Raw genomic sequence first — 21429 nt, 5'->3', positions numbered from 1 at the left:
TAGGCTCAATGTCCTGATGTCAGTCCAGTGACTAGGCTCAATATTCTGATGTCAGTCCGGTGACTAGGCTCAATGTCCTGATGTCAGTCCAGTGACTAGGCTCAATATTCTGATGTCAGTCCGGTGACTAGGCTCAATGTCCTGATGTCAGTCCAGTGACTAGGCTCAATGTCCTGATGTCAGTCCGGTGACTAGGCTTAATATTCTGATGTCAGTCCGGTGACTAGGCTCAATGTCCTGATGTCAGTCCAGTGACTAGGCTCAATATTCTGATGTCAGTCCGGTGACTAGGCTCAATGTCCTGATGTCAGTCCAGTGACTAGGCTCAATATTCTGATGTCAGTCCGGTGACTAGGCTCAATGTCCTGATGTCAGTCCGGTGACTAGGCTCAATGTCCTGATGTCAGTCCAGTGACTAGGCTCAATGTTCTGATGTCAGTCCAGTGACTAGGCTCAATGTCCTGATGTCAGTCCGGTGACTAGCCCATGCCTTGTCAGTCCGGGACTAGGCTCAATATTCTGATGTCAGTCCAGTGACTAGGCTCAATGTCCTGATGTCAGTCCAGTGACTAGGCTCAATGTCCTGATGTCAGTCCGGTGACTAGGCTCAATGTCCTGATGTCAGTCCGGTGACTAGGCTCAATGTCCTGATGTCAGTCCAGTGACTAGGCTCAATGTTCTGATGTCAGTCCAGTGACTAGGCTCAATGTCCTGATGTCAGTCCAGTGACTAGGCTCAATGTTCTGATGTCAGTCCAGTGACTAGGCTCAATATTCTGATGTCAGTCCGGTGACTAGGCTCAATGTCCTGATGTCAGTCCGGTGACTAGGCTCAATATTCTGATGTCAGTCCGGTGACTAGGCTCAATGTCCTGATGTCAGTCCAGTGACTAGGCTCAATGTCCTGATGTCAGTCCAGTGACTAGGCTCAATGTCCTGATGTCAGTCCAGTGACTAGGCTCAATGTCCTGATGTCAGTCCAGTGACTAGGCTCAATGTTCTGATGTCAGTCCAGTGACTAGGCTCAATGTCCTGATGTCAGTCCAGTGACTAGGCTCAATGTCCTGATGTCAGTCCAGTGACTAGGCTCAATGTTCTGATGTCAGTCCAGTGACTAGGCTCAATGTCCTGATGTCAGTCCAGTGACTAGGCTCAATATTCTGATGTCAGTCCAGTGACTAGGCTCAATGTCCTGATGTCAGTCCAGTGACTAGGCTCAATGTCCTGATGTCAGTCCGGTGACTAGGCTCAATGTCCTGATGTCAGTCCAGTGACTAGGCTCAATGTCCTGATGTCAGTCCAGTGACTAGGCTCAATGTCCTGATGTCAGTCCGGTGACTAGGCTCAATGTCCTGATGTCAGTCCAGTGACTAGCCTCAATGTTCCTGATGTCAGTCCAGTGACTAGGCTCAATGTCCTGATGTCAGTCCAGTGACTAGGCTCAATGCCCTGATGTCAGTCCAGTGACTAGGCTCAATGCCCTGATGTCAGTCCAGTGACTAGGCTCAATGCCCTGATGTCAGTCCAGTGACTAGGCTCAATGTCCTGATGTCAGTCCAGTGACTAGGCTCAATGCCCTGATGTCAGTCCAGTGACTAGGCTCAATGTCCTGATGTCAGTCCAGTGACTAGGCTCAATGTCCTGATGTCAGTCCAGTGACTAGGCTCAATGTCCTGATGTCAGTCCAGTGACTAGGCTCAATGTCCTGATGTCAGTCCAGTGACTAGGCTCAATGCCCTGATGTCAGTCCAGTGACTAGGCTCAATGCCCTGATGTCAGTCCAGTGACTAGGCTCAATGCCCTGATGTCAGTCCGGTGACTAGGCTCAATGTCCTGATGTCAGTCTGGTGACTAGGCTCAATGTCCTGATGTCAGTCCAGTGACTAGGCTCAATGTCCTGATGTCAGTCCAGTGACTAGGCTCAATGTCCTGATGTCAGTCCAGTGACTAGGCTCAATATTCTGATGTCAGTCCAGTGACTAGGCTCAATGTCCTGATGTCAGTCCAGTGACTAGGCTCAATATTCTGATGTCAGTCCGGTGACTAGGCTCAATGTCCTGATGTCAGTCCGGTGACTAGGCTCAATGTCCTGATGTCAGTCCGGTGACTAGGCTCAATGTCCTGATGTCAGTCCAGTGACTAGGCTCAATGTCCTGATGTCAGTCTGGTGACTAGGCTCAATGTCCTGATGTCAGTCCAGTGACTAGGCTCAATATTCTGATGTCAGTCCGGTGACTAGGCTCAATGCCCTGATGTCAGTCCAGTGACTAGGCTCAATGTCCTGATGTCAGTCCAGTGACTAGGCTCAATGTTCTGATGTCAGTCCAGTGACTAGGCTCAATGTCCTGATGTCAGTCCAGTGACTAGGCTCAATGTCCTGATGTCAGTCCGGTGACTAGGCTCAATGTCCTGATGTCAGTCCAGTGACTAGGCTCAATATTCTGATGTCAGTCCGGTGACTAGGCTCAATGTCCTGATGTCAGTCCAGTGACTAGGCTCAATATTCTGATGTCAGTCCGGTGACTAGGCTCAATGTCCTGATGTCAGTCCGGTGACTAGGCTCAATGTCCTGATGTCAGTCCAGTGACTAGGCTCAATGTCCTGATGTCAGTCCAGTGACTAGGCTCAATGTCCTGATGTCAGTCCAGTGACTAGGCTCAATGTCCTGATGTCAGTCCGGTGACTAGGCTCAATGTCCTGATGTCAGTCCAGTGACTAGGCTCAATATTCTGATGTCAGTCCAGTGACTAGGCTCAATGTCCTGATGTCAGTCCGGTGACTAGGCTCAATGTCCTGATGTCAGTCCGGTGACTGGGCTCAATATTCTGATGTCAGTCCGGTGACTAGGCTCAATGTCCTGATGTCAGTCCGGTGACTAGGCTCAATGTCCTGATGTCAGTCCAGTGACTAGGCTCAATGCCCTGATGTCAGTCCAGTGACTAGGCTCAATGCCTCTGATGTCAGTCCAGTGACTAGGCTCAATGTCCTGATGTCGGTCTGTGACTAGGCTCAATGTCCTGATGTCAGTCCGGTGACTAGGCTCAATGTCCTGATGTCAGTCCAGTGACTAGGCTCAATGTCCTGATGTCAGTCCAGTGACTAGGCTCAATGTCCTGATGTCAGTCCGGTGACTAGGCTCAATGTCCTGATGTCAGTCCAGTGACTAGGCTCAATGTCCTGATGTCAGTCCGGTGACTAGGCTCAATGTCCTGATGTCAGTCCGGTGACTAGGCTCAATGCCCTGATGTCAGTCCAGTGACTAGGCTCAATGTTCTGATGTCAGTCCGGTGACTAGGCTCAATGCCCTGATGTCAGTCCAGTGACTAGGCTCAATGCCTGATGTCAGTCCAGTGACTAGGCTCAATGTCCTGATGTCGGTCCGGTGACTAGGCTCAATGTCCTGATGTCAGTCCGGTGACTAGGCTCAATGTCCTGATGTCGGTCCAGTGACTAGGCTCAATGTCCTGATGTCAGTCTGGTGACTAGGCTCAATGTCCTGATGTCAGTCCAGTGACTAGGCTCAATATTCTGATGTCAGTCAGGTGACTAGGCTCAATGTCCTGATGTCAGTCCAGTGACTAGGCTCAATATTCTGATGTCAGTCCGGTGACTAGGCTCAATGCCCTGATGTCAGTCCAGTGACTAGGCTCAATGTCCTGATGTCAGTCCAGTGACTAGGCTCAATATTCTGATGTCAGTCCAGTGACTAGGCTCAATGTCCTGATGTCAGTCCAGTGACTAGGCTCAATATTCTGATGTCAGTCCAGTGACTAGGCTCAATGTCCTGATGTCAGTCCAGTGACTAGGCTCAATATTCTGATGTCAGTCCGGTGACTAGGCTCAATGTCCTGATGTCAGTCCGGTGACTAGGCTCAATGTTCTGATGTCAGTCCGGTGACTAGGCTCAATGTCCTGATGTCAGTCCGGTGACTAGGCTCAATGTCCTGATGTCAGTCCAGTGACTAGGCTCAATGTCCTGATGTCAGTCCGGTGACTAGGCTCAATGTCCTGATGTCAGTCCAGTGACTAGGCTCAATGTCCTGATGTCAGTCCGGTGACTAGGCTCAATGTCCTGATGTCAGTCCGGTGACTAGGCTCAATGTTCTGATGTCAGTCCGGTGACTAGGCTCAATGTCCTGATGTCAGTCCGGTGACTAGGCTCAATGTCCTGATGTCAGTCCAGTGACTAGGCTCAATGTCCTGATGTCAGTCCAGTGACTAGGCTCAATATTCTGATGTCAGTCCGGTGACTAGGCTCAATGTCCTGATGTCAGTCCAGTGACTAGGCTCAATGTTCTGATGTCGGTCCAGTGACTAGGCTCAATGTCCTGATGTCAGTCCGGTGACTAGGCTCAATGTCCTGATGTCAGTCCGGTGACTAGGCTCAATGTCCCGATGTCAGTCCAGTGACTAGGCTCAATGTCCTGATGTCAGTCCGGTGACTAGGCTCAATGTCCTGATGTCAGTCCAGTGACTAGGCTCAATGTCCTGATGTCGGTCCAGTGACTAGGCTCAATATTCTGATGTCAGTCCGGTGACTAGGCTCAATGTCCTGATGTCAGTCCAGTGACTAGGCTCAATGTCCTGATGTCAGTCCGGTGACTAGGCTCAATGTCCTGATGTCAGTCCGGTGACTAGGCTCAATGTCCTGATGTCAGTCCAGTGACTAGGCTCAATGTCCTGATGTCAGTCCGGTGACTAGGCTCAATGTCCTGATGTCAGTCCGGTGACTAGGCTCAATGTCCTGATGTCAGTCCAGTGACTAGGCTCAATGTCCTGATGTCGGTCCGGTGACTAGGCTCAATGTCCTGATGTCAGTCCAGTGACTAGGCTCAATGTCCTGATGTCAGTCCAGTGACTAGGCTCAATGTCCTGATGTCAGTCCAGTGACTAGGCTCAATGTCCTGATGTCAGTCCAGTGACTAGGCTCAATATTCTGATGTCAGTCCGGTGACTAGGCTCAATGTCCTGATGTCAGTCCAGTGACTAGGCTCAATGTCCTGATGTCAGTCCGGTGACTAGGCTCAATGTCCTGATGTCGGTCCGGTGACTAGGCTCAATGTCCTGATGTCAGTCCGGTGACTAGGCTCAATATTCTGATGTCGGTCCGGTGACTAGGCTCAATGTCCTGATGTCGGTCCGGTGACTAGGCTCAATGTCCTGATGTCAGTCCAGTGACTAGGCTCAATGTCCTGATGTCAGTCCGGTGACTAGGCTCAATGCCCTGATGTCGGTCCAGTGACTAGGCTCAATGTCCTGATGTCAGTCCGGTGACTAGGCTCAATGTCCTGATGTCAGTCCAGTGACTAGGCTCAATATCCTGATGTCAGTCCGGTGACTAGGCTCAATGTCCTGATGTCAGTCCAGTGACTAGGCTCAATGCCTTGATGTCGGTCCGGTGACTAGGCTCAATGTCCTGATGTCAGTCCAGTGACTAGGCTCAATGTCCTGATGTCAGTCCGGTGACTAGGCTCAATGTCCTGATGTCGGTCCAGTGACTAGGCTCAATGCCCTGATGTCAGTCCAGTGACTAGGCTCAATGTCCTGATGTCAGTCCAGTGACTAGGCTCAATGTCCTGATGTCAGTCCGGTGACTAGGCTCAATGTCCTGATGTCAGTCCAGTGACTAGGCTCAATATTCTGATGTCAGTCCGGTGACTAGGCTCAATGTCCTGATGTCAGTCCAGTGACTAGGCTCAATGTTCTGATGTCAGTCCAGTGACTAGGCTCAATGTCCTGATGTCAGTCCGGTGACTAGGCTCAATATCCTGATGTCAGTCCGGTGACTAGGCTCAATGTCCTGATGTCGGTCCAGTGACTAGGCTCAATGTCCTGATGTCAGTCCGGTGACTAGGCTCAATGTCCTGATGTCGGTCCGTGACTAGGCTCAATATTCTGATGTCAGTCCGGTGACTAGGCTCAATGTCCTGATGTCAGTCCGGTGACTAGGCTCAATGTCCTGATGTCAGTCCGGTGACTAGGCTCAATGTCCTGATGTCAGTCCGGTGACTAGGCTCAATGTCCTGATGTCAGTCCAGTGACTAGGCTCAATATTCTGATGTCAGTCCGGTGACTAGGCTCAATGTCCTGATGTCAGTCCAGTGACTAGGCTCAATGTTCTGATGTCAGTCCGGTGACTAGGCTCAATGTCCTGATGTCAGTCCAGTGACTAGGCTCAATATTCTGATGTCGGTCCAGTGACTAGGCTCAATGTCCTGATGTCAGTCCGGTGACTAGGCTTAATATTCTGATGTCAGTCCGGTGACTAGGCTCAATGTCCTGATGTCAGTCCGGTGACTAGGCTCAATGTCCTGATGTCAGTCCAGTGACTAGGCTCAATGTCCTGATGTCAGTCCAGTGACTAGGCTCAATATTCTGATGTCAGTCTGGTGACTAGGCTCAATGTCCTGATGTCAGTCCAGTGACTAGGCTCAATATTCTGATGTCAGTCCAGTGACTAGGCTCAATGTCCTGATGTCAGTCCAGTGACGAGGCTCAATATTCTGATGTCAGTCCGGTGACTAGGCTCAATGTCCTGATGTCAGTCCAGTGACTAGGCTCAATGTCCTGATGTCAGTCCAGTGACTAGGCTCAATGTCCTGATGTCAGTCCGGTGACTAGGCTCAATGTCCTGATGTCGGTCTGGTGACTAGGCTCAATGTCCTGATGTCAGTCCAGTGACTAGGCTCAATATTCTGATGTCAGTCCGGTGACTAGGCTCAATGTCCTGATGTCAGTCCAGTGACTAGGCTCAATATTCTGATGTCAGTCCGGTGACTAGGCTCAATGTCCTGATGTCAGTCCGGTGACTAGGCTCAATGTCCTGATGTCAGTCCAGTGACTAGGCTCAATGTCCTGATGTCAGTCCAGTGACTAGGCTCAATATTCTGATGTCAGTCCGGTGACTAGGCTCAATGTCCTGATGTCAGTCCAGTGACTAGGCTCAATGTCCTGATGTCAGTCCAGTGACTAGGCTCAATGTCCTGATGTCAGTCTGTTGACTAGGCTCAATGTCCTGATGCCAGTCCAGTGACTAGGCTCAATATTCTGATGTCAGTCTGGTGACTAGGCTCAATGTCCTGATGTCAGTCCAGTGACTAGGCTCAATATTCTGATGTCAGTCCGGTGACTAGGCTCAATGTCCTGATGTCGGTCCAGTGACTAGGCTCAATGCCCTGATGTCAGTCCGGTGACTAGGCTCAATGTCCTGATGTCAGTCCAGTGACTAGGCTCAATATTCTGATGTCAGTCCGGTGACTAGGCTCAATGTCCTGATGTCAGTCCAGTGACTAGGCTCAATGTCCTGATGTCAGTCCGGTGACTAGGCTCAATGTCCTGATGTCAGTCCGGTGACTAGGCTCAATGTCCTGATGTCAGTCCGGTGACTAGGCTCAATGTCCTGATGTCAGTCCAGTGACTAGGCTCAATGTCCTGATGTCAGTCTGGTGACTAGGCTCAATGTCCTGATGTCAGTCCGGTGACTAGGCTCAATGTCCTGATGTCAGTCCAGTGACTAGGCTCAATGCCTGATGTCAGTCCAGTGACTAGGCTCAATATTCTGATGTCAGTCCGGTGACTAGGCTCAATGTCCTGATGTCAGTCCAGTGACTAGGCTCAATATTCTGATGTCAGTCCGGTGACTAGGCTCAATGTCCTGATGTCAGTCCAGTGACTAGGCTCAATATTCTGATGTCAGTCCAGTGAGTAGGCTCAATGTCCTGATGTCAGTCCAGTGACTAGGCTCAATATCCTGATGTCAGTCCGGTGACTAGGCTCAATGTCGTGATGTCAGTCCAGTGACTAGGCTCAATGTCCTGATGTCAGTCCGGTGACTAGGCTCAATGTCCTGATGTCAGTCCAGTGACTAGGCTCAATGCCCTGATGTCGGTCCAGTGACTAGGCTCAATGTCCTGATGTCAGTCCAGTGACTAGGCTCAATATCCTGATGTCAGTCCAGTGACTAGGCTCAATGTCCTGATGTCAGTCCGGTGACTAGGCTCAATGTCCTGATGTCAGTCCGGTGACTAGGCTCAATGTCCTGATGTCAGTCCGGTGACTAGGCTCAATGTCCTGATGTCGGTCCGGTGACTAGGCTCAATATTCTGATGTCGGTCCGGTGACTAGGCTCAATGTCCTGATGTCAGTCCAGTGACTAGGCTCAATATTCTGATGTCAGTCCAGTGACTAGGCTCAATGTCCTGATGTCAGTCCAGTGACTAGGCTCAATGTTCTGATGTCGGTCCAGTGACTAGGCTCAATGTCCTGATGTCGGTCCGTGACTAGCGTCTGATGTCGGTCCGGTGACTAGGCCAATGTCCTGATGTCAGTCCAGTGACTAGGCTCAATGTCCTGATGTCAGTCCGGTGACTAGGCTCAATGTCCTGATGTCGGTCCGGTGACTAGGCTCAATGTTCTGATGTCAGTCCGGTGACTAGGCTCAATGTCCTGATGTCAGTCCGGTGACTAGGCTCAATGCTCTGATGTCAGTCCAGTGACTAGGCTCAATGTCCTGATGTCAGTCCAGTGACTAGGCTCAATATTCTGATGTCAGTCCAGTGACTAGGCTCAATGTCCTGATGTCGGTCCGGTGACTAGGCTCAATATTCTGATGTCAGTCCGGTGACTAGGCTCAATGTCCTGATGTCAGTCCAGTGACTAGGCTCAATGTTCTGATGTCAGTCCGGTGACTAGGCTCAATGTCCTGATGTCAGTCCAGTGACTAGGCTCAATGCCCTGATGTCGGTCCGGTGACTAGGCTCAATACTCTGATGTCAGTCCGGTGACTAGGCTCAATGTCCTGATGTCAGTCCGGTGACTAGGCTCAATATTCTGATGTCAGTCCAGTGACTAGGCTCAATGTCCTGATGTCAGTCCAGTGACTAGGCTCAATGTCCTGATGTCAGTCCAGTGACTAGGCTCAATGTCCTGATGTCAGTCCGGTGACTAGGCTCAATGTCCTGATGTCAGGTCCAGTGACTAGGCTCAATGTCCTGATGTCAGTCCGGTGACTAGGCTCAATGTCCTGATGTCAGTCCGGTGACTAGGCTCAATGCCCTGATGTCAGTCCAGTGACTAGGCTCAATGTCCTGATGTCGGTCCGGTGACTAGGCTCAATGTCCTGATGTCGGTCCGGTGACTAGGCTCAATGTCCTGATGTCAGTCCGGTGACTAGGCTCAATGTCCTGATGTCAGTCCAGTGACTAGGCTCAATGTCCTGATGTCGGTCCGGTGACTAGGCTCAATGTCCTGATGTCAGTCCGGTGACTAGGCTCAATGTCCTGATGTCGGTCCAGTGACTAGGCTCAATGCCCTGATGTCAGTCCAGTGACTAGGCTCAATGTCCTGATGTCAGTCCGGTGACTAGGCTCAATGTCCTGATGTCAGTCCAGTGACTAGGCTCAATGTTCTGATGTCAGTCCGGTGACTAGGCTCAATGTCCTGATGTCAGTCCAGTGACTAGGCTCAATGTCCTGATGTCGGTCCGGTGACTAGGCTCAATGCCGTGATGTCAGTCCGGTGACTAGGCTCAATGTCCTGATGTCAGTCCAGTGACTAGGCTCAATGTCCTGATGTCAGTCCAGTGACTAGGCTCAATGTCCTGATGTCGGTCCAGTGACTAGGCTCAATATTCTGATGTCAGTCCAGTGACTAGGCTCAATATTCTGATGTCAGTCCAGTGACTAGGCTCAATGTCCTGATGTCAGTCCAGTGACTAGGCTCAATATTCTGATGTCAGTCCGGTGACTAGGCTCAATGTCCTGATGTCAGTCCGGTGACTAGGCTCAATATTCTGATGTCAGTCCGGTGACTAGGCTTAATATTCTGATGTCAGTCCGGTGACTAGGCTCAATGTCCTGATGTCAGTCCAGTGACTAGGCTCAATATTCTGATGTCAGTCCAGTGACTAGGCTCAATGCCCTGATGTCAGTCCAGTGACTAGGCTCAATATTCTGATGTCAGTCCAGTGACTAGGCTCAATGTCCTGATGTCAGTCCGGTGACTAGGCTTAATATTCTGATGTCAGTCCGGTGACTAGGCTCAATGTCCTGATGTCAGTCCAGTGACTAGGCTCAATGTCCTGATGTCAGTCTGGTGACTAGGCTCAATGTCCTGATGTCAGTCCAATGACTAGGCTCAATATTCTGATGTCAGTCCAGTGACTAGGCTCAATATTCTGATGTCAGTCCGGGGACTAGGCTCAATGCCCTGATGTCAGTCCAGTGACTAGGCTCAATGCCCTGATGTCAGTCCAGTGACTAGGCTCAATATTCTGATGTCAGTCCAGTGACTAGGCTCAATGTCCTGATGTCAGTCCAGTGACTAGGCTCAATATTCTGATGTCAGTCCGGTGACTAGGCTCAATGTCCTGATGTCAGTCCGGTGACTAGGCTCAATGTCCTGATGTCAGTCCGGTGACTAGGCTCAATGTCCTGATGTCAGTCCAGTGACTAGGCTCAATGTCCTGATGTCGGTCCAGTGACTAGGCTCAATATTCTGATGTCAGTCCGGTGACTAGGCTCAATGTCCTGATGTCAGTCCAGTGACTAGGCTCAATATTCTGATGTCAGTCCGGTGACTAGGCTCAATGTCCTGATGTCAGTCCAGTGACTAGGCTCAATGTCCTGATGTCAGTCCAGTGACTAGGCTCAATGTCCTGATGTCAGTCCAGTGACTAGGCTCAATGTCCTGATGTCAGTCCGGTGACTAGGCTCAATGTCCTGATGTCGGTCCGGTGACTAGGCTCAATGTCCTGATGTCAGTCCGGTGACTAGGCTCAATGTCCTGATGTCAGTCCAGTGACTAGGCTCAATGCCCTGATGTCAGTCCAGTGACTAGGCTCAATATTCTGATGTCGGTCCAGTGACTAGGCTCAATATTCTGATGTCAGTCCGGTGACTAGGCTCAATGTCCTGATGTCAGTCCAGTGACTAGGCTCAATGTTCTGATGTCAGTCCGGTGACTAGGCTCAATATTCTGATGTCAGTCCAGTGACTAGGCTCAATGTCCTGATGTCGGTCCAGTGACTAGGGCTCAATGTCCTGATGTCGGTCCAGTGACTAGGCTCAATGTCCTGATGTCAGTCCGGTGACTAGGCTCAATATTCTGATGTCAGTCCGGTGACTGGGCTCAATGTCCTGATGTCAGTCCGGTGACTAGGCTCAATGTTCTGATGTCAGTCCGGTGACTAGGCTCAATGTCCTGATGTCAGTCCGGTGACTAGGCTCAATGTCCTGATGTCGGTCCGGTGACTAGGCTCAATATTCTGATGTCGGTCCGGTGACTAGGCTCAATGTCCTGATGTCAGTCCAGTGACTAGGCTCAATATTCTGATGTCAGTCCGGTGACTAGGCTCAATGTCCTGATGTCAGTCCAGTGACTAGGCTCAATGTCCTGATGTCAGTCCAGTGACTAGGCTCAATGTCCTGATGTCAGTCCGGTGACTAGGCTCAATGTCCTGATGTCGGTCCGGTGACTAGGCTCAATGCCTGATGTCGGTCCGGTGACTAGGCTCAATGTCGTGACTGTCGTCGTCCGGTGACTAGGGCTCAATGTCCTGATGTCGGTCCAGTGACTAGGCTCAATATTCTGATGTCGGTCCGGTGACTGGGCTCAATGTCCTGATGTCGGTCCAGTGACTAGGCTCAATGTCCTGATGTCGTCCAGTGACTAGGCTCAATGTCCTGATGTCAGTCCGGTGACTAGGCTCAATTCTGATGTCGTCGGTGACTAGGCTCAATGTCCTGATGTCGGTCCGGTGACTAGGCTCAATATTCTGATGTCAGTCCGGTGACTAGGCTCAATGCCCTGATGTCGGTCCGGTGACTGAGGCTCAATATTCTGATGTCGGTCGGTGACTGGGCTCAGTTGCTGATGTCGGTCGGTGACTGGGCTCTTGCTGTGTCGGTCCGGTGACTGGGCTCCATATCCTGATGTCGGTCGGTGACTGGGCTCACTGCCTGATGTCGGTCCGGTGACTGGGCTCAATACCTGATGTCGGTCGGTGACTAGGCTCAATGTCCTGATGTCGGTCCAGTGACTAGGCTCAATATTCTGATGTCAGTCCGGTGACTAGGCTCAATGTCCTGATGTCAGTCCGGTGACTAGGCTCAATGTCCTGATGTCAGTCCGGTGACTAGGCTCAATGTCCTGATGTCAGTCCAGTGACTAGGCTCAATGTCCTGATGTCAGTCCGGTGACTAGGCTCAATGCCTGATGTCGGTCCGGTGACTAGGCTCAATGTCCTGATGTCAGTCCGGTGACTAGGCTCAATATTCTGATGTCAGTCCGGTGACTAGGCTCAATGTCCCTGATGTCAGTCCAGTGACTAGGCTCAATATTCTGATGTCAGTCCGGTGACTAGGCTCAATGTCCTGATGTCAGTCCGGTGACTAGGCTCAATGTCCTGATGTCGGTCCGGTGACTAGGCTCAATGTCCTGATGTCAGTCCGGTGACTAGGCTCAATGTCCTGATGTCGTCGGGCGGCCGCCTGATGTCGGTCCAGTGACTAGGCTCAATATCCTGATGTCAGTCCGGTGACTAGGCTCAATGTCCTGATGTCAGTCCAGTGACTAGGCTCAATATTCTGATGTCGGTCCGGTGACTGGGCTCAATGTCCTGATGTCGGTCCGGTGACTAGGCTCAATATTCTGATGTCAGTCCGGTGACTGGGCTCAATGTCCGATGTCGGTCCGGTGACTAGGCTCAATGTTCTGATGTCAGTCCAGTGACTGGGCTCAATGTCCTGATGTCGGTCCGGTGACTAGGCTCAACCTTCTCGATGTCGGTCCGGTGACTGGGCTCAGCCAGTGACTCATGCCTGATGTCGGTCCGGTGACTGGGCTCAATGTCCTGATGTCGGTCCGGTGACTGGGCTCAAGTCTCGATGTCGGTCGGTGACTAGGCTCGGATGTCCTGATGTCGGTCCGTGACTAGGAACTCAATATTCTGATGTCAGTCCGGTGACTAGGCTCAATGTCCTGATGTCGGTCCGGTGACTAGGCTCAATATTCTGATGTCAGTCCGGTGACTGGGCTCAATGTCCTGATGTCGGTCCAGTGACTAGGCTCAATGTTCTGATGTCAGTCCGGTGACTAGGCTCAATGTCCTGATGTCAGTCCAGTGACTAGGCTCAATATTCTGATGTCGGTCCGGTGACTAGGCTCAATGTCCTGATGTCGGTCCGGTGACTAGGCTCAATATTCTGATGTCCGGTCCGGTGACTGAGGCTCAATGCCCTGATGTCAGTCCAGTGACTGGGCTCAATGTCCTGATGTCGGTCCGGTGACTAGGCTCATGGCCTGATGTCAGTCCAGTGACTAGGCTCCATGTTCCTGATGTCGGTCCGGTGACTAGGCTCAATGTCCTGATGTCAGTCCGGTGACTAGGCTCAATTTCTCGATGTCAGTCCGGTGACTAGGCTCAACGTCCTGATGTCAGTCCGGTGACTAGGCTCAATATTCTGATGTCGGTCCGGTGACTAGGCTCAATGTCCTGATGTCGGTCCGGTGACTAGGCTCAATGTCCTGATGTCAGTCCGGTGACTAGGCTCAATGTCCTGATGTCAGTCCGGTGACTAGGCTCAATGTCCTGATGTCAGTCCGGTGACTAGGCCTCAATGTCCTGATGTCGTCCGGTGACTGGGCTCAATATTCTGATGTCGGTCCGGTGACTAGGCTCAGTGTCCGATGTCAGTCCAGTGACTGGCTCAATGTTCCTGATGTCAGTCCGGTGACTAGGCTCAATGTCTGATGTCGGTCCAGTGACTGGGCTCGGTATTCTGATGTCGGTCCGGTGACTGGGCTCACGTATGCGTCGCGTGACTAGGCTCAATCTGTCGGTCCCAGTGACTAGGCTCAATGTCCTGATGTCGGTCCGGTGACTAGGCCCAATGTCCTGATGTCGGTCGGTGACTGGGCTCAATGTCCTGATGTCAGTCCAGTGACTAGGCTCAATATTCTGATGTCAGTCTGGTGACTAGGCTCAATGTCCTGATGTCAGTCCAGTGACTAGGCTCAATATTCTGATGTCAGTCCGGTGACTAGGCTCAATGTCCTGATGTCAGTCGGTGACTGGCCAATCTGATGTCGTCCGGTGACTAGGCTCAATGTCCTGATGTCAGTCCAGTGACTAGGCTCAATGTCCTGATGTCGGTCCAGTGACTAGGCTCAATGTCCTGATGTCAGTCTGGTAACTAGGCTCAATGTCCTGATGTCAGTCCAGTGACTAGGCTCAATATTCTGCTGTCAGTCTGGTGACTAGGCTCAATGTCCTGATGTCATTCCAGTGACTAGGCTCAATATTCTGATGTCAGTCTGGTGACTAGGCTCAATGTCCTGATGTCAGTCCAATGACTAGGCTCAATATTCTGATGTCAGTCCAGTGACTATGCTCAATATTCTGATGTCAGTCCGGGGACTAGGCTCAATGCCCTGATGTCAGTCCAATGACTAGGCTCAATGCCCTGATGTCAGTCCAGTGACTAGGCTCAATATTCTGATGTCAGTCCAGTGACTAGGCTCAATGTCCTGATGTCAGTCCAGTGACTAGGCTCAATATTCTGATGTCAGTCCGGTGACTAGGCTCAATGTCCTGATGTCAGTCCAGTGACTAGGCTCAATATTCTGATGTCTGTCCAGAGACTAGGCTCAATATTCTGATGACAGTCCGGTGACTAGGCTCAATGTCCTGATGTCAGTCCAGTGATTAGGCTCAATATTCTGATGTCAGTCCAGTGACTAGGCTCAATGTCCTGATGTCAGTCCAGTGACTAGGCTCAATGTCCTGATGTCAGTCTGGGGACTAGGCTCAATGCCCTGATGTCAGTCAAATGACTAGGCTCAATGCCCTGATGTCAGTCCAGTGACTAGGCTCAATATTCTGATGTCAGTCCAGTGACTAGGCTCAATGTCCTGATGTCAGTCCAGTGACTAGGCTCAATATTCTGATGTCAGTCCAGTGACTAGGCTCAATGTCCTGATGTCAGTCCAGTGACTAGGCTCAATATTCTGATGTCAGTCCGGTGACTAGGCTCAATGTCCTGATGTCAGTCCGGTGACTAGGCTCAATGTCCTGATGTCAGTCCGGTGACTAGGCTTAATATTCTGATGTCAGTCCGGTGACTAGGCTCAATGTCCTGCTGTCAGTCTGGTGACTAGGCTCAATGTCCTGATGTCAGTCCAGTGACTAGGCTCAATATTCTGATGTCGGTCCAGTGACTAGGCTCAATGCCCTGATGTCGGTCCAGTGACTAGGCTCAATATTCTGATGTCAGTCCGGTGACTAGGCTCAATGTCCTGATGTCAGTCCAGTGACTAGGCTTAATATTCTGATGTCAGTCCGGGTGACTAGGCTCAATGTCCTGATGTCGGTCCGGTGACTAAGGCTCAATGTCCTGATGTCGGTCCGTTGACTAGGCTCAATGTCCTGATGTCGGTCTAGTGACTAGGCTCAATGTCCTGATGTCAGTCCAGTGACTGGGCTCAATATTCTGATGTCAGTCCAGTGACTAGGCTCAATGTCCTGATGTCAGTCCAGTGACTAGGCTCAACATTCTGATGTCAGTCCGGTGACTAGGCTCAATGTCCAGATGTCAGTCCAGTGACTAGGCTCAATGTCCTGATGTCAGTCCAGTGACTAGGCTCAATGTCCTGATGTTAGTCCGGTGACTAGGCTCAATGTCCTGATGTCTGTCCAGTGACTAGCCTCAATACCCTGATGTCAGTCCAGTGACTAGGCTCAATGTCCTGATGTCTGTCCAGTGACTAGCCTCAATACCCTGATGTCGGTCCAGTGACTAGGCTCAATGCCCTGATGTCGGTCCAGTGACTAGGCTCAATACCCTGATGTCGGTCCAGTGACTAGGCTCAATGTCCCGATGTCGGTCCAGTGACTAGGCTCAATGTCCTGATGTCAGTCCAGTGACTAGGCTCAATGCCTGATGTCAGTCCAGTGACTAGGCTCAATGCCCAGATGTCAGTCCAGTGACTAGGCTCAATACCCTGATGTCGGTCCAGTGACTAGGCTCAATGTCCTGATGTCAGTCCGGTGACTAGGCTCAATGTCCTGATGTCAGTCCAGTGACTAGGCTCAATGCCCTGATGTCGGTCCAGTGACTAGGCTCAATGCCCAGATGTCAGTCCAGTGACTAGGCTCAATGCCCTGATGTCAGTCCAGTGACTAGGCTCAATGTCCTGATGTCAGTCTGGTGACTAGGCTCAATGTCCTGATGTCAGTCCGGTGACTAGGCTCAATGTCCTGATGTCAGTCCAGTGACTAGGCTCAATGTCCTGATGTCAGTCCAGTGACTAGGCTCAATGTCCTGATGTCAGTCCAGTGACTAGGCTCAATATTCTGATGTCAGTCTGGTGAATTTGCTCAATGTCCTGATGTCAGTCCAGTGACCAGGCTCAATATTCTGATGTCAGTCTGGGGACTAGGCTCAATGCCCTGATGTCAGTCAAATGACTAGGCTCAATGCCCTGATGTCAGTCCAGTGACTAGGCTCAATATTCTGATGTCAGTCCAGTGACTAGGCTCAATGTCCTGATGTCAGTCCAGTGACTAGGCTCAATGTCCTGATGTCAGTCCAGTGACTAGGCTCAATATTCTGATGTCAGTCCGGTGACTAGGCTCAATGTCCTGATGTCAGTCCGGTGACTAGGCTCAATGTCCTGATGTCAGTCCGGTGACTAGGCTCAATGTCCTGATGTTAGTCCAGTGACTAGGCTCAATATCCTGATGTCTGTCCAGTGACTAGGCTCAATATTCCGATGTCAGTCCGGTGACTGCGGCTCAATGTCCTGATGTCAGTCCAGTGATTAGGCTCAATATTCTGATGTCAGTCCAGTGACTAGGCTCAATGTCCTGATGTCAGTCCAGTGACTAGGCTCAATGTCCTGATGTCAGTCTGGGGACTAGGCTCAATGCCCTGATGTCAGTCAAATGACTAGGCTCAATGCCCTGATGTCAGTCCAGTGACTAGGCTCAATATTCTGATGTCAGTCCAGTGACTAGGCTCAATGTCCTGATGTCAGTCCAGTGACTAGGCTCAATATTCTGATGTCAGTCCAGTGACTAGGCTCAATATTCTGATGTCAGTCCAGTGACTAGGCTCAATGTCCTGATGTCAGTCCAGTGACTAGGCTCAATATTCTGATGTCAGTCCGGTGACTAGGCTCAATGTCCTGATGTCAGTCCGGTGACTAGGCTCAATGTCCTGATGTCAGTCCGGTGACTAGGCTTAATATTCTGATGTCAGTCCGGTGACTAGGCTCAATGTCCTGCTGTCAGTCTGGTGACTAGGCTCAATGTCCTGATGTCAGTCCAGTGACTAGGCTCAATATTCTGATGTCAGTCCAGTGACTAGGCTCAATGCCCTGATGTCAGTCCAGTGACTAGGCTCAATATTCTGATGTCAGTCCAGTGACTAGGCTCAATGTCCTGATGTCAGTCCAGTGACTAGGCTTAATATTCTGATGTCAGTCCGGTGACTAGGCTCAATGTCCTGATGTCAGTCCAGTGACAAGGCTCAATGTCCTGATGTCAGTCCAGTGACTAGGCTCAATGTCCTGATGTCAGTCTGGTGACTAGGCTCAATGTCCTGATGTCAGTCCAGTGACTAGGCTCAATATTCTGATGTCAGTCCGGTGACTAGGCTCAATGTCCTGATGTCAGTCCAGTGACTAGGCTCAACATTCTGATGTCAGTCCGGTGACTAGGCTCAATGTCCAGATGTCAGTCCAGTGACTAGGCTCAATGTCCTGATGTCAGTCCAGTGACTAGGCTCAATGTCCTGATGTTAGTCCGGTGACTAGGCTCAATGTCCTGATGTCTGTCCAGTGACTAGCCTCAATACCCTGATGTCGGTCCAGTGACTAGGCTCAATGTCCTGATGTCTGTCCAGTGACTAGCCTCAATACCCTGATGTCAGTCCGGTGACTAGGCTCAATGCCCTGATGTCGGTCCAGTGACTAGGCTCAATACGCCTGATGTCAGTCCAGTGACTAGGCTCAATGTCCCGATGTCAGTCCAGTGACTAGGCTCAATGTCCTGATGTCAGTCCAGTGACTAGGCTCAATGCCCTGATGTCAGTCCGGTGACTAGGCTCAATGCCCAGATGTCAGTCCAGTGACTAGGCTCAATATCCTGATGTCAGTCCAGTGACTAGGCTCAATGTCCCGATGTCAGTCCAGTGACTAGGCTCAATGTCCTGATGTCGGTCCAGTGACTAGGCTCAATGCCCTGATGTCGGTCCAGTGACTAGGGGCTCAATGCCCAGATGTCAGTCCGGTGACTGGGCTCAATGTCCTGATGTCGGTCCAGTGACTAGGCTTAATGTCCTGATGTCAGTCTGGTGACTAGGCTCAATGTCCTGATGTCAGTCCGGTGACTAGGCTCAGTGTCCTGATGTCAGTCCAGTGACTAGGCTCAATGTCCTGATGTCGGTCCGGTGACTAGGCTCAATGTCCTGATGTCAGTCCAGTGACTAGGCTCAATATTCTGATGTCGGTCTGGTGAATTTGCTCAATGTCCTGATGTCAGTCCAGTGACCAGGCTCAATATTCTGATGTCAGTCTGGGGACTAGGCTCAATGCCCTGATGTCAGTCAGATGACTAGGCTCATGCCCTGATGTCAGTCCAGTGACTAGGCTCAATATTCTGATGTCAGTCCAGTGACTGGGCTCAATGTCCTGATGTCGGTCCAGTGACTAGGCTCAATATTCTGATGTCGGTCCAGTGACTAGGCTCAATATTCTGATGTCAGTCCAGTGACTAGGCTCAATGTCCTGATGTCAGTCCGGTGACTAGGCTCAATGTCCTGATGTCAGTCCGGTGACTAGGCTCAATGTCCTGATGTCAGTCCGGTGACTAGGCTCAATGTCCTGATGTCAGTCCGGTGACTAGGCTCAATATTCCTGATGTCAGTCCGGTGACTAGGCTCAATGTCCTGTGTCGGTCTGGTGACTAGGCTCAATGCCCTGATGTCAGTCCAGTGACTAGGCTCAATATTCTGATGTCAGTCCAGTGACTGGGCTCCAATGCCCTGATGTCAGTCCAGTGACTGGGCTCATTCTGATGTCAGTCCGTGACTAGGCTCAATGTCCTGATGTCGGTCCAGTGACAAGGCTCAATATTCTGATGTCAGTCCGTTGACTAGGCTCAATGTCCTGATGTCAGTCTAGTGACTAGGCTCAATGTCCTGATGTCAGTCCCGGTGACTAGGCTCAATATTCTGATGTCAGTCCAGTGACTAGGCTCAATGTCCTGATGTCAGTCCGGTGACTAGGCTCAACATTCTGATGTCAGTCCGGTGACTAGGCTCAATGTCCAGATGTCAGTCCAGTGACTAGGCTCAATGTCCTGATGTCGGTCCAGTGACTAGGCTCAATGTCCTGATGTTAGTCCGGTGACTAGGCTCAATGTCCTGATGTCTGTCCAGTGACTAGCCTCAATGCCCTGATGTCAGTCCAGTGACTAGGCTCAATGTCCTGATGTCTGTCCAGTGACTAGCCTCAATACCCTGATGTCAGTCCGGTGACTAGGCTCAATGTCCTGATGTCAGTCCAGTGACTAGGCTCAATGCCCTGATGTCAGTCCAGTGACTAGGCTCAATGTCCCGATGTCGGTCCAGTGACTAGGCTCAATGTCCTGATGTCAGTCTAGTGACTAGGCTCAATGTCCTGATGTCGGTCCAGTGACTAGGCTCAATATTCTGATGTCGGTCCAGTGACTAGGCTCAATGTCCTGATGTCAGTCCAGTGACTAGGCTCAACATTCTGATGTCAGTCCGGTGACTAGGCTCAATGTCCGTGATGTCAGTCCGGTGACTGACAGGCTCAATGTCCTGATGTCAGTCCGGTGACTAGGCTCAATGTCCTGATGTCGGTCCGGTGACTAGGCTCAATGTCCTGATGTCAGTCCGGTGACTAGGCTCAATGTCCTGATGTCTGTCCAGTGACTAGCCTCAATACCTGATGTCAGTCCAGTGACTAGGCTCAATGCCCTGATGTCGGTCCAGTGACTAGGCTCCATTGCCTGATGTCAGTCCGGTGACTAGGCTCAATGTCCCGATGTCAGTCCAGTGACTAGGCTCAATGTCCTGATGTCGGTCCAGTGACTAGGCTCACTGTCCTGATGTCAGTCCAGTGACTAGGCTCAATGTCCTGATGTCGGTCCGGTGACTAGGCTCAATGTCCTGATGTCGGTCCGGTGACTAGGCTCAATGTCCTGATGTCAGTCCAGTGACTAGGCTCAATGTCCTGATGTCAGTCTGGGGACTAGGCTCAATGCCCTGATGTCGGTCCAGTGACTAGGCTCAATGCCCTGATGTCAGTCCAGTGACTAGGCTCAATATTCTGATGTCGGTCTAGTGACTAGGCTCAATGTCCTGATGTCGGTCCAGTGACTAGGCTCAATATTCTGATGTCAGTCCGGGTGACTAGGCTCAATGTCCTGATGTCAGTCCGTGACTAGGCTCACTGTCCTGATGTCAGTCCGGTGACTAGGCTCGCTATTCTGATGTCAGTCCGGTGACTAGGCTCAATGTCCTGCTGTCAGTCCGGTGACTAGGCTCAATGTCCTGATGTCGGTCCAGTGACTAGGCTCAATGTCCTGATGTCAGTCCAGTGACTAGGCTCAATGTCCTGATGTCAGTCCAGTGACTAGGCTCAATATTCTGATGTCAGTCCGGTGACTAGGCTCAATGTCCTGATGTCAGTCCAGTGACTAGGCTTAATATTCTGATGTCAGTCCGGTGACTAGGCTCAATGTCCCGATGTCAGTCCAGTGACTAGGCTCAATGTCCTGATGTCAGTCCATTGACTAGGCTCAATGTCCTGATGTCAGTCTAGTGACTAGGCTCAATGTCCTGATGTCAGTCCAGTGACTAGGCTCAATATTCTGATGTCAGTCCAGTGACTAGGCTCAATGTCCTGATGTCAGTCCGGTGACTAGGCTCAATGTCCTGATGTCAGTCCGGTGACTAGGCTCAATGTCCTGATGTCAGTCCAGTGACTAGGCTCAATGTCCTGATGTCAGTCCAGTGACTAGGCTCAATGTCCTGATGTCAGTCCGGTGACTAGGCTCAATGTCCTGATGTCGGTCCAGTGACTAGCCTCAATGTCCTGATGTCAGTCCAGTGACTAGGCTCAATGTCCTGATGTCTGTCCAGTGACTGGCCCACGTGTAGTCCGTGACTAGGCTCAATGCCCTGATGTCAGTCCAGTGACTAGGCTCAATGTCCTGATGTCAGTCCAGTGACTAGGCTCAATGTCCTGATGTCAGTCCGGTGACTAGGCTCAATGTCCTGATGTCAGTCCAGTGACTAGGCTCAATGCCCTGATGTCAGTCCAGTGACTAGGCTCAATGCCCTGATGTCAGTCCAGTGACTAGGCTCAATGTCCTGATGTCAGTCCAGTGACTAGGCTCAAT

Source organism: Salmo salar, chromosome ssa20, assembly GCF_905237065.1.
Source record: "Salmo salar chromosome ssa20, Ssal_v3.1, whole genome shotgun sequence".
In the NCBI taxonomy this organism is placed as follows: domain Eukaryota; kingdom Metazoa; phylum Chordata; class Actinopteri; order Salmoniformes; family Salmonidae; genus Salmo; species Salmo salar.
Note: the sequence above shows the minus strand (reverse complement) of the source record.